At 34.9% G+C, this 18,831-nt stretch overlaps 1 long non-coding RNA gene across 1 annotated transcript; it reads left to right on the plus strand.

The window, feature by feature from the left end:
- Positions 1-16,365: 16,365 nt before the first annotated feature.
- On the plus strand, positions 16,366-18,828 carry LOC108945247 (uncharacterized). The gene is made up of 2 exons (XR_001969377.3): positions 16,366-16,454; positions 18,389-18,828. It is a non-coding gene; the product is annotated as an uncharacterized lncRNA (long non-coding RNA).
- The last annotated feature ends 3 nt before the right edge of the window (positions 18,829-18,831 follow it).

Consider the following 18,831-nt stretch of genomic DNA (forward strand, 5'->3'; position numbering starts at 1 on the left):
AGTACGGGAAATAAATAGTAGAAATAGCATAAAATAAGAAACTAAAGGGTTACAATGATCATGTACGGACAACAACTAATAGAACAATAAAGAATGAAACAATAAGATATATTTTCCACCAAAACACTTTGCAACATGAAATAGACAGCAAGAATCACATCGAGGTACCACCTCGTGTATAATGAAATCAAAACCGAGGTACCGCCTCGTATAATCAAGAATCACATCACAATCTTTCCTTATACCGTCGCGTGAGCCTTACATTTGAAATAGGTTTTGAAAACAGTTTTCCCGAAATAGCTACACACACTTTAGCCCACCTTATGACGTCGCGTGGCTTCACGAAATTCCCCCTACAAGCAACACGCTCATGAGTCCTAGCTTATACTATCACATGCACATCAACCCCAAGCCTTATACCGCCGCATGCGCGTCAATATCATATCACAATAACAATTCACACCACAAGTGCTCATATATCACAACTTACCAACAACAACAATATCAATATTTCCAGAACAAAAGCCTGTGGCTCCACCACAATGTATACAAGAATATCAACAACAACAATGGATGAAAAATGCTCAATAAGATAGATGTTTACACAATAAATAATATTGCCTCAACGTATTAATGACTTTCACAATTTCAACACCAAATAACTCAACAATGAGAGAAATAATGTATAACCACAATATAAGATATGACTAACTCACAATAAAAGAGATAATATTTAACAATGAGTCTCAAATAATGAAAATCAATAAGTAAAGGGATAACATGAACAATTACTTCAAGTAATGAAAATCAATAAGGAAAGAGATAACACTAACAATAACTTCAAATAATGATAATTAACAATGAAGATATAGCATGTAACAATAAAAGAGGCAACAAGTTCGACTAAAGTATGGGAGCAATTTAGCAAGTAGGATTTAGAACAAATACTAAACAAGTCAATTAAGGCATGTAAGGATAGTCTAACACAATTAAGGATAAATTGACTATGAGAATTTAGAACATGATATGACATTTTAATTAAAGCATGGAAATAGTCTAAGTAGTCTAAACCGGTCAAATACCACGTACATCCTGTGTACCCACTCGTCATCTTGCGTACACGAATTTCACTAAGCACAATTGAATCAAACAATACCAATCCTAAGGGACAGTTCCCCCACATGAAGTTAGGCAAGAAATTTACCTCAACTGGGCCAATTCAATACTCGAAAATATCTTTTCCCTTAAAATCCGCATCCACACAACTCAAATCTAACCAAAATCGACTCAATATCATCAAACAATGCTAGAGAATTCAACTGCAATAGATAAAGTTAAGATCTTTATATTTTTTCCAAAAAGTCAACAAAAGTTAACCCATGGACCACCCGGTCAAAACACGGGTCCAATGGTAGATTTCGTCTACCCATGATCCCATGAGTTCATATATGTGATTAGTTTCAAAATTCGAGTCCAAATCAGCTTTCAAAACTCAATTTCTTATTTTTCAAACACTTGACAAAGTTTCACAAACTTCACTTTGATTCACATGATTTTGATGTTACAATATAAGATATGTTGATCGAATATGATTAAAAATAGATTAGAATCACTTACTCAAGGCTTGTAGGTGAAAATTCCCTCTCCAAATCGCCCCCTACCGAGTCAAAGGTTAAAAAATGAGAGAATGAGAGATAAATCCCGGCTTTCAGCCCTTATGTTCAGTTGCAGTTATCGCAATTGCGAAGAAAGCCTCGCAAATGTGACACTGAAGGTTTGGGAAGCTCTTCGCAAATGCGTAGATGGACCCCTGCTGCCCTCGCAAAAGCGACATTAATCATCGCAAATGCGAACCTAGCCAGCCTAGACTTGCTTCGCAAATGCGACCAAGTCATCACATTTGTGATACCTGTGATTCTTGCTATTGTCGCAAATGCGACCCTGGTGTTCGCAATTGAAACACCATAGGGCACTAGACACCAGACTTGGATTTTCAATCAAAAACACTTCCGGAACGTGTCTGAAACTCATCCGATCCCTCGGGGCTTCAACCCAAACCTTCACACAAGTCTAAAAATATCATACGAACTCACTTGCCCGATCAAAATACAAAAATAACATCTAAAACTACGAATTGAACTCTAAAATGCATGAAATTTAAGGAAACTTTCAAGAACTTCTAGAATTATAACTATGCACCTGAATCATATCAAATTAACTCCAAACGACACCAAATTTTGCAGACATGTTCTAAATACCACAACAGACCTATTCCAAGTCCCAAAATCAAATTCCGAGCTCGATAGCTAAAAGTCAACCTACAGTCAACCTTTTCAACTTTAAATTGTAAAATTTTGGCTAATCAACACAAATCAACCTACGGACTTTCAAAATCAATTCCGGGCAGGCACCCAAGTCCGAAATCACGATACAAAACTATTGAAGCCATAAAAATACAATTCCGGGGTCGTTTTCATAAAAGTCAAAGTTTGATCAATATTTTCAAATTTAAACTTCTAAGTCAAGAATCAAGGGTTCAAATCAACCCGAAAGCTTTCCGGAATAAAACTAATCAATCCTGCAAGTCATAAAATTATAAACAAACATGTGTAAAGCAATAAAAGGGGTAACAGAGTACAATTACATAAAAGGACTAATCGACTCGTTACAAGGATATTTACAAAGTGCCTTTAATCATTCACTAATCATAAAGAATAATGGTGCAAATGTGGTTATTATATTGGTATATGATGATGACTTACTGATCACAAGGAGTTGTGAAAACCATGTTACAAGCAGCAAAGGAAACATTGCATTTGAAATTCAAAGTTAAAGATCTAGGGGAGTTGAAATACTTCTTAGGTATAGAGATAAAAATTGATCGTGTCCAAATGCACACATCTAAACAAGGTATGAAACGGTCGATTGCAATTATAGTAATCCAACGAAGATTCGGGGTCGAATCCACATGGAGCTAGATGGGAGTTAGGCATATATATTTTAATGCATGAAATTGAATTATCTTAATTTGCCCTTATACAAAAAACGTTTTGTTTCTAGTTCTAATTTTATACTAAAGCTTGCAGAAAAAAGAAATAAGACTAGGATAGTTATTTTTGATGGTTTTCAAATTAGTAAAAATCCTAGGGTTGTCACCATTATCTATGTGTGTACCTAATGGGATAAAGACCTTAATACTTATTTTGTTGATCATGGTGTGTTATAGCTATCAAATCTCAATACCTCTCTGTCAGAGAGTGGTTTTGTCCAATTTGGCTTTCTCAAAACTAAATGGGTATCACACAAAATAGTTGATAAAATCTCAAGTCGAGTTATTACTATCTCTAGGTTGAACCCTTTAATTGGGTTAATCGATCTCTCGATTGACCTAATTCTTTGTTAGCCAAGTTTTCCTAGACTAAGTCTCTCTTTCTCAAGTAGAGACTAAGTTAAATAGGCATGAACCAATATTTGCAATCATTAATTCCACAAATTAAAGTATGAACTAGGCTAAATAACAAATACCCAATTATAAACAAGCACTAATTTAATTACCCATAAGATTAACACACTAGGGTTGGGTCACAACCCTAGTAAAAATCTAGCTACTCATGCTTGGGTATGAAGAAGAAGAAGAAGAAGAAGAAGAAGAAGAAGAAGAAGAAGAAGAAGAAGAAGAAGAAGAAGAAACACTAATTAAACTCATAATGTAGGATTAAAATAATAAAATATATTGTAAAATACACCAAAATATAGTAAACTTCCAAAAGAGGTAAGGAAAAATGGGTACAGTACTTGTTGATGTCAAAACTTAATCTAATTTTGTGAAACTCGTCTATTTATACAACGCTGGAAATTTCGGACAAAAATACCCTTTGGAAGGTTCTGTGGCCGCACAATTCCATGTGCGGTCCGCAGAATTCTTCATCTAGCAGAAGTTGGGATTCTGCGACCGCACAATTCAGAATTGCGGTCGGGGGGACAATATTTCTGCGGTCCGTAGATTTAGCACTGTGGCCACAAGGCACTCTTCTGTGGTCCGCAATAGTATGATTGCTGCCGCAAGACAGTCTTCTGCAGCCACACAAATCTTGTGCGGACCGCAATTCCATGAAGCTCTAGACTTGGTATTTTTGTCACCTCTTTGATCTTGGTCTCAAGCCCTTCTTTTGTGGCCGCACAATTCATGTGCGGTCCGTAGTTTGCTAAAACATCTACTCAGTTTTCCTTCGTTGTTTGCAGCTGCAGATAGAATTCTGCGGACCGCACTTTGTAAGCTTTTGTGCCTTTTATTGCCTTATGTATAGACTACTACGTTTTTAGTCAAATTTTATCTTGGGAGTCCAACTTCCAACATTCCTGCAAATTTGCACATTTTATTAGTTTCGAGAACACAAATCAATATTTTACACTAAAACAAAAGCTAAAAGACGCTAATAAGTAGTCAAAATCCTCACTTATCAGTCACACAACGGGATTCTTCTCTATCAAAGAAAGTATGCACTCAGTCTTATTTTTGAAGTTGGATTGAGTGGGGTAAAACCTGCAAGTTCTCCTTTTGAACAAAATCAGAAGCTGACAACAGTAGACTATGATAAGCATGTTAAGGTGCCAAGAGATAAAGCATTGCACGATATAGCAGGGTACCAAAAGCTTATAGAAAAACTAATATATCTAACCATAACTAAACCAGACATATGCTTTATTGTTAAGATGCTAAGAGGCATCATTGAGAGTAGTAAGGTACATAAAGGGATGTCCGGGATAGAGTGTGATGCTGAAAAAGGAACCCTTGGAACAAATCACAGCCTTCTGTGATTCAGACTGGACAGCATGCCCAAACACAAGAAGATATGTTACACGGTACTTAGTAAAGATGGGAGACTCTTTGATCTCATGGAAATCTAAAAATCAACATACTGTGAGCAGAAGTTCTACAGAAGCTGAGTATAGGAGCATGGCAGCTGTGGTGTCTGAAATAGTTTGGCTCACAAGGTTGATGAAAGAGCTTGGGATTGAAGTTCAAACACATGTAAAGTTATTTTGTGATAGTAAAGCAGCTCTACAAATTGCTACTTGTCCAATCTATCATGAAAGAACTAAACACATTGAAATAGATTGCCACATTATGAGGGAAAGGATCAAAAGCGGCCTGATTTCACCAAAACACATCTCCACAAAGGAACAAGTTGAAGACATGATGACCAAAGCCTTAGGTACTGCACAACACCAGATTCTTGTGTCCAAGCTGGGAGCGTTAGATGTTTTCCGCTCTCCAGCTTGTGGGGGAGTTTTGTGATTAAAGGCTTTACTAAGAAGATAGGGACCTATGTATAATTAGTAAGACTTAGTAGATAAAATTGTACTACATCAAAAGAGAGGAAGTTAGGTATTTAAAAGGTTGTTAGTGCTCTAACAACGTTAACTAACAAAATGAAATAAACATGAGTTCTTCTCTCCCTTCTCTCTGCCTTTCTCTCTCTACATATCATCTCCAAATTATTGTCAATTGATAATTCATGTGTTTAGATCGTGTAATTTGACACGTTGTTTAGGTTGTTTAGTATGCTAATTGTTGTAGTGAATACTTATTTGATACAGAATACCGATTATTGTTGTGTGAGAGCAAAAAGTGAGATTTTGAATGTCGGGGTTGTTATGGCATATGGACTCTTTCAGTGTTGACAGATATACTTGTTGTTTAATGTGATCTTGTTTATCTCTTTGTGTATATCGTGGGATCAAGTCTAAAAAGAATTTAAAATTAGCTCAAGTAACTAATTTCTATGTACATGGTGATCTGCTTAAAATCCATTGCTGTAATGATTTTTGATGAGGTACAACCAACTTCTTACTTTTGTTGCTTTAATTATTAATTCTAAGGTGATTTTATAACATTTCCTACATATTCTTTCATCTAGTCCATAATACATTACGATCTTTCATCATTACAAACATCTTATCATGAGGATTAGCACTATGGGATGCTGTAACTATGGGATTGCTATGAAAATTTATCATATTCTTGCCTTCTAAGCATACATTTTTCGTATTTTTGCTTTATTTCATAGATTCAATATTTAAAATCCTAATTTGATATTGTAACTATGGACTTACTTATCGAAAATTGTCATATTGTTGTATTCTAGTCATACGCTTTTCGTATTTCCGCTTAGTTTCATATATTCAATGTTCAAAATCCCCTTTTGATAGTACCCATCAAGTTTGTTTATTTATTTGTTCTTTTCCTGTTAACTCTGGAATTGATATGGGAAAAGTCATCATATTCTTGATATTTTAGGCATGCCCTTTTTGTGATGCTACTTTGTTTCTCAGATTCAAATGTTTAAACTCCCCTTTCGATAGCCCCATCAAATGATTAATCTCTCTTAGCTATGGAATTGATTTTGAAAACTTATCATAACTTACAGGGTTTCAAGCACAGCCTTTCGTATTTCTACTTTGTTCTTAGATTAAATGTTCAAGATCTCATCTTAAGAGTCACCGTCCAGTTTGTTTTCTTTGTTTACTCTTGTGGTTCATAAAAATTGGTCATATTCTTGTTATAAGTTAGTAACTGATAAGATTTAATTACATTTATTTTCCAAACTGCACATTGTAGCTTCCTGAATGTAGGAAAATTGGCCTTTAAATTGTATAATAATGGTTGTGATTTTTTTTTTATGCATCTTGATTTTAATTTATTTTATTTTTCTTTGTAGAAAATTTTGAAATGGACAAGACTTGGATGCGTTGCAACGATAGATTGAGCGATGTGTACTTAAAAAGAGTCGAGGACTTTCTTCAATTTGCTTTTAAGCACACAAATGACAGAACTAGAGGTGAAATTCCTTACCCTTGTAAAAAATACAATAATACACAAGACCAGAGACAAAATCAAGGAACATTTAATAATTTATAGGATTGTCAAGGGCTACACTCGTCGGCTTTTTCATGGAGAATTTGTACCCAAAGAGCAAATTCTGGTGGGGTTGATCTTCGAAACCTGCTTCCAAATTTTTCAAATTGCTGGAGGATGTTGCACAACAACTTTATCCAGATTACAAAAAATTCTCCAAGTTGTCACTGATTGTGAAGCTATTCCAAATTAAGTGTCTTTTGGGTTGAGTGATAAAGCAACTAATTACATAATGAAGTTAATTAAATGAGCACCGCCTTCTGGTGAAACTTTACTAGAATCATAATATGGAGCAAAAAACGTGATTCGGAGTTTAGGACTTCGTTATAAAAAAATATATGCTTGCGAAATGTTGTTTTGGAAACCTAATACAAAAGTTGAATCTTGCTTGATTTGTGGTGAGTCCACGTGCAAATGAGTTGAAGATCAAAAAGCTAATAGGGCTACTCTAGGAAAGAGTGGAAATAAAATTCCTCGAAAATTTTTACGTTAATTTCCTTTTAAATCAAAATTGCAAAGGTTGTTTACATTATCGGAAATAGCTTCAGACATGGCATGGCATCAAGATCAACATTTGAAAGATGGGGTTCTTAGATATCCAGTCGTTGCATGGAAGCATTTCGGTACATCTAATCCAGGCTTTGCTAGAGATCCTCATAATGTTAGGCTTAGATTAACATATGACAAGATAATCCTTTTGGAAATTTAAGTGTTTCATAGCACTTGACCCGTGATTATTACTGTGTATAACTTATCCCCTTGCATGTGCATGAAACAACTATATTGCTTCTTATCTTTGTTGATACCTCGCCCTAAAGCTCCTGGAAATGACATCGATGTATACTTAGAACCTCTTGTGGATGAGTTGCAAGAATTATGGTATAATGGAGTCAATACATATGATGCTTCGATAAAGGAGAACTTATGTATGCGGGCAACACTCTTATTGTGATGACCCAAAAGGTCATCTTATATTTTAGAACTCGAATTTGTGCTCTTTAGACTTAAAGATCTAATTTTTACCCTTCTCGATTTACGTGCGTATTCCGGGCAGGTTTTCGAAAAGCCTTTATGTTGAAAACTAATAAAAATAAGAATTTGTTGCCTTAAAAGTTTATTTTTGTTGACTTTGGTAAACAGGTCTGAATCCATGCTTTGACGGTCCCGGTAGGTCCGTATCGAATTATGGGATCTGGACGTATGCTCGGAATAGAATTCGGAGGTTCCTAGCTCAAGATAGGAATTTTTGATGAAAATTAAAAGTCTGAAAATTAATTATTTTTAAGAATTGATTGATGTTTGGCATTGTTAATATCGGATCCGTATTTTGGTTCCGGAGCCTGGTACAGGTTCATTATGATATTTAAGACTAGTCTGTGAAATTTGATAAAAAACGGAGTTGATTTGACCTGATTCGGACGTCTAGTTGAGAAGTTATGGATTTTAAAGTGTTCTTGAGAATCTCATTTGAATTGGTGCTAAATTTAGAGTTTTGGGTGTTATTTTGACGATTTGATCGCGTGAGCAAGTTCGTATGATATTTTTAGATTTGTGTGCATGTTTGGTTTGGAGCCCCGAGGGCTCGGGTGAGTTTCGGATAGGCCACGGGATGGTTTGGACTTTGGAAATCTGATTTTTTTTTTCTGCAGAATCTGTGTTCCGGCATGTCCTTCTTCGCGTTCGCGAAGGTACTCTCGCAAACGCGAAGAGTAAACTGGGCAGCTGAGGATTTCTTCATCGCGAACGCGAAGGCTTGGTCGCGAACGCGAAGCGATATGAGCGTTACCCTTCGCCAACGCGACAAGCCCATCGCGAACGCATAGCGTTAGGCACCGGGGAGGGGGAGTCAGCCTTTTCTTCATCGCGAACGCGAGCAATGTCTCATGAACGCGAAGACCAGGGAAGGGTAGCCTACGCGAACGTGAGTACTGCCTCGCGAACGCGAAGGCTTGGCATGCCATACACTTCGCGAACGCGACAATGCTCTCGTGAATGCGATGAACACTGTCGCCCAGCACTTAACAGAACCCAAAAACGAGATTTTAGCCAAAAACTCTTCTTTTTTTTTTTCTCAAAAACCAAACGGTGAGAGGCGATTTTTCAAGAATTATTTCTTCCCCAAATTGTTGGTAAGTGATTCTAAACCATTTTCTTTCAATTACCCATTACATTTCTTGAATTTTCAACCAAAACTCTAGAGTTTTCATGGTAGAATTAGGGGTTATGGTAGAAAATAGGGATTTCGGGAATTTAGGGATTTAGACCTCAATTTGAGGTCGGATTCCAAAACTAATTACATATTCGGGCTCGGGGGTGAATGGGTAAAAAGATTTTGGTCCGAACCTCGGGTTTTGACCAAGAGGGCCGGGGGTCGATTTTTTGACTTTTGGAGGAAAAATTGAAAATTTTAATTTATGCAATATAATTGATTCCTTTAGCAATGTTTGATATTATTGAGTCATCGTTTTAATAGATACGAGTGGTTTTGAGGTGAATTCCAAAGGAAAAGCTGTGATTGAGAATTAAGTGTCCTTCGGAGCGAGGTAAGTGTTGTGTCTAACCCTGACTTGAGGGAATTAGGAACCTTAGATTAATTGCTAAGTGAAATTCATGTGAGGGGCGTATATGTGAGGTGATGAGTACCTATGCGCCGCCAATTTACCTGTTTTTCCATGTTTCTCTGTTTTATGATATTGTTTCATTCCTATGCCAAATTACTACGTGTTATACTAGTGTTGTTCAAATTATCGTTCTTATCATGTTTACGGGATTTTCTGGTGATAATTGAGTTTTTATTTCAAGTTGAGATTGATATTATGGAACCAAATGTTGAAGTAAGGTTTGTACTTGTTATTCTATCTCCCTGTTGTTATTTATGCATTGCATTATGGTAAGGAGAGTGTTAATGCACGAAGGGTGATGTTGTGCCATATTGTGAGTATTAATGCACGAAGGGTGATGCCGTGCCATATTGTGAGTGTTAATGCACGAAGGGTGATGTCGTACCATATTGTGAGTATTAATGCACGAGGGGTGATGTCGTGCCATGATATGAGAGTAAAAGCACGAAGGGTGATGTTGTGTCGTTTCTATTAATTCTATGGTGAGATTGAGAGTAAAAGCACGAAGGGTGATGCCGTGCATTTTTCTTTACTGTATTCACTATTTCTGTTGATTCATGGTATATGGACTGCTCCGTTGATCATTTTGTTGTAGTTCTTTACCTTGTATTCCCCTCAGTATGTTTTCCCTCCAGACATTTCTTGTTTAGTTCCTTATTCCTGTTATTTGTGTATATACTGTTAAATTGTATAGGTTGAATGTAGGTGCCTTGCCTTAGCCTCGTCACTACTTCGTCGAGGTTAGGCTTGACATTTACCAGTACATGGGGTCGGTTGTACTGATGCTATACTCTGCACTTTCTGTGCAGATTTTGATACCGGCTCAGGTTGATCGAGATTTGTTACTGGTCCGCTGTCCGGAGACTCAAGGTACATCTGTTGGCGTTCACAGACCTTGAAGTCCCTGTCTATCTTTCTATGTCCTACTGTTTTCTTTCATTCAGATATTTGTATTTCTTTTAGACTATTACTTGTAGTAAATTCTAGAATGCTCGTGAATTGTGACTCCAGATCCGGGTAGTAGTTAACACAGATTTATGAAATTCCGCACTTGTTATATTTCATTGTAGTTAATTAATATTAATTATTTAATGGAAATGAGAAATTGGTAAATGATTCTCTAACGTTGGCTTGCCTAGCAAGTGAAATGCTAGGCGCCATCACGGTCCCGTCGGTGAAAAATTTCGGGTCATGACACTTATGGACTATAAATTATTTTCCAGCTTAAGCCTACTTGTCTGGATGGAGCACAAAGGGAACTTTGGATTTCCCTTTATGCAACAAAGAGACTTCGTCTACTCGACTAAAGTATAGTCATAAGTTCTCTTACATGGGCTCTCGTAGGTTTTTATCGTCTAATCATAAGTGGCGGGGTAATAAACGTGATTTTAATAGAGAAGTAAAAAGAAAACCTGCTTCGAAAATTCTCTAGAGATGATATTTTAAACCAGTTAGATAGCTTGGAAGACACTAAATTTGGTAAGACCCAAAAGATAAAAAAAGACACGAAAAAAGTTAAGGCACTCATAACTGGAGGAATAAGTTTGACCGAAGTTTAACTTTGTTGCTACCGGGTTCAGATTTTGGTTATGAAACTTAGTATAGGTTTATTACTGTATGTATGACTTGTTTGCAAAATTTGGTGCAAAACGGAGTTGATTTGACGTAATTCGGACATCCAGTTGTAGCATTGAAAGTTCTTAATTTTCATTAAAAATTTCATTCGTTTTGGTGTTCAATTTGTGGTTCTAGGTGTTATTTTGAAAATTTGATCGTGCGAGCGAGTTCATATAATGTTATTCGACTTGTGTGCATGTTTGGTTTGGAGCCTCGAGGGCTCGGGTGAGTTTCGGATAGGCTTCAGAGTGGTTTTAGACTTAGAATAATAACTGGTGCAACTTTCATCCGGTGCTGAACTGCAGGCTTCCCAAATGCGAGGTCTGGATCGCAAGACCTCGCAAATGCGAGACTCGCTTTTATGAAGGACACTTCGCATTTGCGGTCATAGGTTGGGACTAGGGTTTTTGCAATTCTGTCGCTTTTGCGAGGGCATCATGTTTGCAATTACGAACAAATTGTTCGCATTTGCGATGGCAACAGAGGTTTGAAACCTTCGCATTTGCGAAGACTTTTTTGCATTTGTGGTGTGCCTGGTCAAAAGCTGAGAAAGACGGGATTTTAGCTCATTCTTTCAAATTTTCAACCCTAAACACGCTAGAGGCGGTTTTACCAAAGCCTTTCTTCCTCAATTCATTGGTAAGTGACTCTAATCTACCTTTTTTCAATTATCCATTATATTCCATAAGATTTCAACCCTAAATCTAAGATTTCCATTGTAGAATTAGGAATTGTAGTAAAATTTGAATTTAGACCTCGAATTGAGGTCGGATTTCGAATTGAACTACATAACTGGGCTCGGGGGTGAATGGGTGATCGGGTTTTGGTTCGAACCTCAAGTATTGACCAAGAGAGCCCGAAGGTTGACTTTTGTTGACTTTTTCAATAATGATCTAAATTGATCCTCTTTCATTTGTGGGGTAATTTCTAAGGCTTATTTTGAATCGTTTGGTTGATAATTTGCTAGATTTGGTTGGTTCAGAGGCTTGTTCGAAAGGCAAGGCCGTAGTTGAACTTTGAATTGGTTGCAAAGCGAGGTAAGTGTCATGGTTAACATTGACTTGAGGGATTAGGACTTATTTGCCTATTTACTACGTGTTTAATGGGTGGGTACAATGTATATGTGAGGTGACGAGTACTTATGCGTTGTTGTTAGGTTAAAGCATTCGGGTAGAACTTGTTTCCTTGTGATTTATTATCTCTTTAATTATGACATCCATGCTTAGATTAGATTATTACTATATGATCGTTCCTTCCGTAATTATGGATTAATTGGTAATGGTTGAGTATTTTTGGAAGTTGAGGTTTGGTATTTTGGAATCATAATTGACGTAAAGTACATCCCTTGCATTATTTATCTCCCGAATTTGTCTATTCATTATGACATAGTAAGGGAGAGTGTTAAAGCATAAAGAGTGATGTCGTGCCATTTTATTTCTTTAATTACTAATTAATACATGGTGAGGAATAGAATGAAAGCACAAAGGGTGATGTCGTGCCAATCTATATCAGTTATTCAGTGTTACATAGTGAGAATGAGAGTAAAAGCACGAAGGGTGATGTCGTGCCATTTTATTTCTCTTATGACATCATTTCAAGGTAAGGATGAGAGTAAAAGCAAGAAGGATGATGTTGTGCCATTTTCATATCGTATGTTATTTGTCCTCTTTGGTTGATGATTTATTTGACTGTCTGTGTTGTCTTTTCTGTTGTAGTTACCGTATCTTTCACCCATTTCGCATGTCCCCTCCCAAATTGTGCATATTTAATCTCTATTATGTTGCTGTTTGGTACATATATCTCTATTTGTACATGTTTAATTACGTGAGTGTCCTATCATAGCCTCGTCACTATCTCGTCGAGGTTAGGCTCTACACTTACGGAGTACATTGGGTCGATTGTACTCAAACTACACTCTGCACTCCTTGTGCAGATTTTGGTACTGGTCTCAACTGTACGTGAGGTGCACTAGCTCGGATTATCATTCAGAGACTTGAGGTAGATATGCTGACGTCCGCATACCTTGAAGTTTCCTTTCTCTTTCCTATTTTACTGTTCATTTCGTTCGAAACAGTTGTATTTATTTCAAACTCTATTTGTAGAACTTCTAGTAGCTCGTGCACTTGTGACACCGGATTCAGGGTTGTATTAGATATTTCAGTTGTTATGATTTTTCGCACTTTACTTCAGAATTTATTTTAGTTATTTCGGTTTCTTTATTATTATTTAATTTGAACTATTAAAAATGGATAAACTATTCTAACATTCGCTTGCCTAACAAGTGAAATGTTAGGCGCCACCACGGTCACGGGGATGAGATTTTTGGGTCGTGACATGATTATTCTTCCAATTTATCACGCTGTGTAAAGTTAAAGGATCATAACATTTATAGACTGAAGAATCATGATTCTCAAATTCTTTTGGAACAACTGCTTCCTTTTGCAATTCGCGGGGTCCTATCGAACCATGTCTCTAATGCTATCACCGAGCTAAGTATTTTCTTCAGAGAGTTATGTTTAAAAAAATATAAGAATTGATGATGTGTTGGATAAATTTGCAACTCAAATTCCACTAACATTGAGAAAAATAGAAAAAATCTTTCTACCAACATTTTTTGATATTATGGTGCACGTGGTCATTTGTCTTTCAATAAAGGCTAAGCTTGTTGGACCTGTACAATACAGATGGATGTACCCAATAGAGCAATATATTTTAGTTTTTTGTAATTTCGATTTAATTTTATGTGGCTTTTTAATTTATCATGCTAAGCATTTAACCGAATATTATATCATGTAGATTCTTGAGCAAATTGAAATGTTATGTTGGCAATAGAAGTCGACCTGAAAGATCTATTACATAAGGGTATATTGTTGAAGAAAGTCTAATATTTTATTCAAGGTAATTATATGAAAGTGGAAATGGATATAGTCGAATGGACAAAAATGATGAAGGTGATCATGTTGAGTCATACTGTGGATTATCAATGTTTCAACAAAAAGGTTGCCCTTTATTAAGAGATACATCCAGAAATCTTGAAGAGTTTGAGCGAAAACAAGTTCATCTTTATGTTTTGAGAAATTGTGAAGTAGTTCAACCATTTTTACGGTATGTTTCCTTATGGTATTGTACATCGCTAATTTGATTTTGTTAGCTTTTTCTCGATTATTATTTTTATTTTTAAGCAGTGAATGTGGGCAGAATAGTAGGAACATGGACTTCGATGATTGATTTTTTCATCGAGTAAGTTTTCATTGTATTTTCAATTCCAATTTTCATACTTATTTAGTATCACTAGATTAATTATTTATTTTTGTACAGATTGTACAAATGCACAAGGAAGAAAATTTACATGGAAATTGCGGGTTATATTTTTTAGCTAGAGGTCCTTTTGATGGAATTCAAAGATTCAAGGGTGGTGAAATAAATGGTTTTAAGTTTCATACTAAATAACTCGAAGGAATCAAGGTCAAGCAAAATAGTGGTGTTTTAGAAAGAGGAGTAACGAATGGTCAAAACATAAATTATAATGGTGTTCTAACCGAAATACTAGAACTTCAATACTTCAAAGGTAAATGGATTGTTTTATTTAAATGTGATTGGTGGGATGTTGATCACATTGAAAAAGGAGTAAAAATAGATAAACATGACTTTGTTAGTGTCAATACTAACCAAAAGCTAGCAACAAATGAATCATTTGTGCTTGCATCTCAAGCTGAACAAGTTTTATGTCATAATATTCATCCCAATTGGTCAATTGTCTTGAATGGCTTCATCATCCCAATTGATAGTACTGTCAGTGTAGAAATATTTCAACAAGATGCTCAAGATTTCTCGTGTACATTCGAGGAATATGAAGACTTTATATACTGGTGAAGAAATGATCTTGTTGTTATCAGCACTTATACAACCTCAACTGATAATATTATTGAAGACATGGAATCAATTTCTGAAACTAATGATGAAGATTTGTTACTCTAAATATATAAAAGCCTTATATGCATATTTATTTTATACTCAGTAAATTTTAAAACTTTTACTTATTTACTTGAGAGATGATGTTTGATTCTTTATTAGTTTACTAAATTTATGTATTACTTTATTAAATTGAATTATTTTGATTGAATATGAATTAATATTTAATAGTGTTGAGTTGATAATTGTAGTTGGATTGAGTTCAAATATTCTTTTCTACAGGATGTATGTTGATGTATTATCTAGTTACAAGGGAAACTTATCGATTTTTTTTGTTAGATCAATAGATTAAATTTTAAATATAACCCAGTTGTTTATCGAAACAAATTTTGTATTGATTTCATGAATGTAGAAATCTTCTGAAAAGCAGGTATATATGAATATTGCTATAATAATTCATCTAACTATGAAACTTTAGTTATGTTTATAGTATTTTACGGTTACTTTAAGTGCATGATCAAAAAATATTATACTTTGCTACGACAATTTATTTTGTTTCTACATTTGTAGCTATATTATTTTGTCATGACAAATAAATTTAGTTATTATGTCCCAACAGTTGCTATGATTTTTGAAAATTGAGGCAAAACCATTTTTTTAGCTATAAAATTATGTTCAAACACATGTATCGTGGGTAAAAGATTACAATTGCTGCACTGATTTCAAATGCAGAGCAAAACTTCAAATTGGCTACACTACTTATTGTCGCTATATAAATTCGTAGCTATATCGTTTTGTCATGATAATTAGTTGTTTCTATAGAGCTAACTATAGGCACAAATTTTATAAATTGAAGCAAAGATGTTCATTTAGCTATAAAATTGACATAATTTATTGTGGAAAAAATAGTTTTTTACTATAACAACTTCAAAGACATGGCAAAAGCTAATAATTAGCTACAGATGTTTTAGTGTAGCAATAAATTTGTAATTATTTTGGCAGTTATTGCCACGATACCGAGAAACTGTAACAAAAATGAGAAATTAACTGTCAGTTTAATTTGTGTAGCTAAACAATTTTATGAAATTATGAATAGCCACCAAAATTTGATTTATGTGGCTAATGTTAGGTAATAGCCATATTTTATAAACTCGTAGCTGAGAATCCCTAGTTATAGATACATAATGTTGTATTGCTACTTAAAGACAGGTTGTAAATTAGATAGGCAAAATATGGGGGAGAAGAGGCCTATAAATTCATGGCTCTTCATGAGGCAAAAATTGCACTGTAATAATACATAATTCTCTTATCTTTCAGCTCCGTCTTAGTAATATTGTTATCATGGCTCGCAGTTATGCTTTCTATTTCACTTATGGTGATGTCTGGTAAATGACCTTTTTCTACCCCCTCACTGCCTTTTTATTTGATATGTCTCTGTGTTGATTTACATATGTCAATATAATGTGTAATCTTTTTCACGTTCGACCACAATGGTATAACAAACTGATTTTGACACTTGATTATGTTTAATTCATTATAATTTATTTGGCTCAATCTCCAAAAGTAAAAATACTTGTTGTACACTACTAGAAATTAAGCCTATGGCAACCCTTTCAAAACTGTAGCTATAGCTACTATAACCATCCTTATGGGGTTAATGGAACGGTTTGGGACGCGTTTCAAGATCCAGCATTACAATAGGTCAATTTGAACGGTTAATTGCAACGGATTCAAAACCGTCTCCGTATATAGCTACTGTAACGGTTATGAAACTGTTATCATTGATCAATCTAACGGGACAATTTTCTGTTTGCTGGAACCGTTATAAACCATTGTGTTATAATTATACTAATGATTTATTAAGTCTATTGCGACGATTTTCATGATATATTTTAAGGTTTTGTTATATATTGGAACAATTATCTGTACCCTATTGCAACATATTCCAACGGTTATTAGAGGATTGCTATTGTTGTTTGCTAGGTCTATTGGAACGGTTATATTGTCTATTACAACAATTCGCTATTGTAATTTCTAATATTTATGGAAGCAAAATGACGAATATTTTTCTATGCAATAAAATTTTATACACTATAACTTATATAAACCACGAAATAAGATTAAAATTACCAACTCACATTATACATATACAAAAACCAAATATGAATATATTGTTTGATCAACAATTCAAAAGTCAAAATAGATAGATGAGTTTTAATTTGCATACAAAAAGTTCTGAACTAAAATATCCTTGAACATGATGATAGAAAGTCTATCAACGTTCAATAACACTCAAGTAAGGTCTTCATCACTGCTGTCATCCCCAATCGATGCACCTACAAAATTCAATCAGAAATAATTAAACAAAGAAAATTTTAAGATAATTGAATCACAAAGTAATTGAATGACCAATTTGATAACTCAAAAATTTTCTAACTCTGCAAATTTTTAAAATTTTCGGCAAAATTTTCTCAATAAATACGACTATCCCATATATTTTAACCTGCTCAAAACAACATTATCTTATACACAAGAATAATTTTCAACTCTCCAGTTTGTTACAATGATATTTAACTTCTTTAACAACATACAACAAACCAGAATCAGCAACAGACAAACCATATCAAAGAACTCTCTAGTCTGTTGTTTTTTAATCAACAATCTGCCTTAACATCTTCGAACACTATTACATCATAAAACAGCATCACAACTAAACTGGACGATAGAAAGAAACATCAAACAACAACTGAACGAGTTTTCTCAGCTAAATTTCGAAAAGGAAAATGAAGATGTGGTAATAACTTTCTGGTAACAGAAAGAAACATCAAACAACAACTGGACGAGTTTTCTCAACAAAACTTCGAAAAGAAAAATGAAGATGTGGTAATAAATTTCTATAAATACAAGGCTACATGAAGCACTTAAGAAGCATTAAGCCCTGGTAAAAATACTGTGGATCAACTCACAATGTATTCAATGCATATTTAGAAGATTAGATTAATGTTAAAAATAACTGATATTCTTTACAGTAGATGATAATCTACTTTCCTTTTAAGACAAGTAGGAAATTCACATACAATAGGAAGAAATTAGAAAAGGAAAACAGTAAAGCACCCTTAAGCCTATTAAATAAGATAATATAGCTACACTGGATCAATAGTTCACAAATTAGAAGCAACAATAAAGTTAAACCCTATGCGCTCTGGTATTTGGTCAAAACTAGTGGTTTTCTTGCTTCAATCATGAGTATGGAGCAACTGCAATAATATCTTTTGGTGTTGTACATCTTGTCCAAGTATGATTGTATTTTGTTTAGTAGTTTTAGGAAATTTCAGATTGCAAGGCCTTTGGCTAGTCTTTAAAAAATAGCAGTAGCAAGCAGAGTGTATATGCAATAGCAACAAAGTGAAACACGAAAAGGAAAAAAAAAACAGCAGCAGTGAAGCAGAGAAAGAAGGGAAAGACAATAACAATGGCCAAGAAGAAGAAGAAGAAGAAGAAGAAGAAGAAGAAGAAGAAGAAGAAGAAGAAGAAGAAGAAGAAGAACTTAAAGAAGTTCAAGAGGAAGAAGAACTTTAATAAGAAGTTCAAGAAGAAGAAGAACAAGTAAAAAGTCACATACTGAGAAGCTGGAACATCTTCAGGGATATGTTGCATTCGAGTTTCATCATTTTCATAGGCGCCAAAGTGATCTTTTTTCAATTTACTCTTGTACTTTCTCCGGGCATCTTGAACTGATTCCAAAGTCTATTTTTTTCAGCT

This window comes from Nicotiana tomentosiformis, chromosome 6, assembly GCF_000390325.3.
Source record: "Nicotiana tomentosiformis chromosome 6, ASM39032v3, whole genome shotgun sequence".
Taxonomy (NCBI): domain Eukaryota; kingdom Viridiplantae; phylum Streptophyta; class Magnoliopsida; order Solanales; family Solanaceae; genus Nicotiana; species Nicotiana tomentosiformis.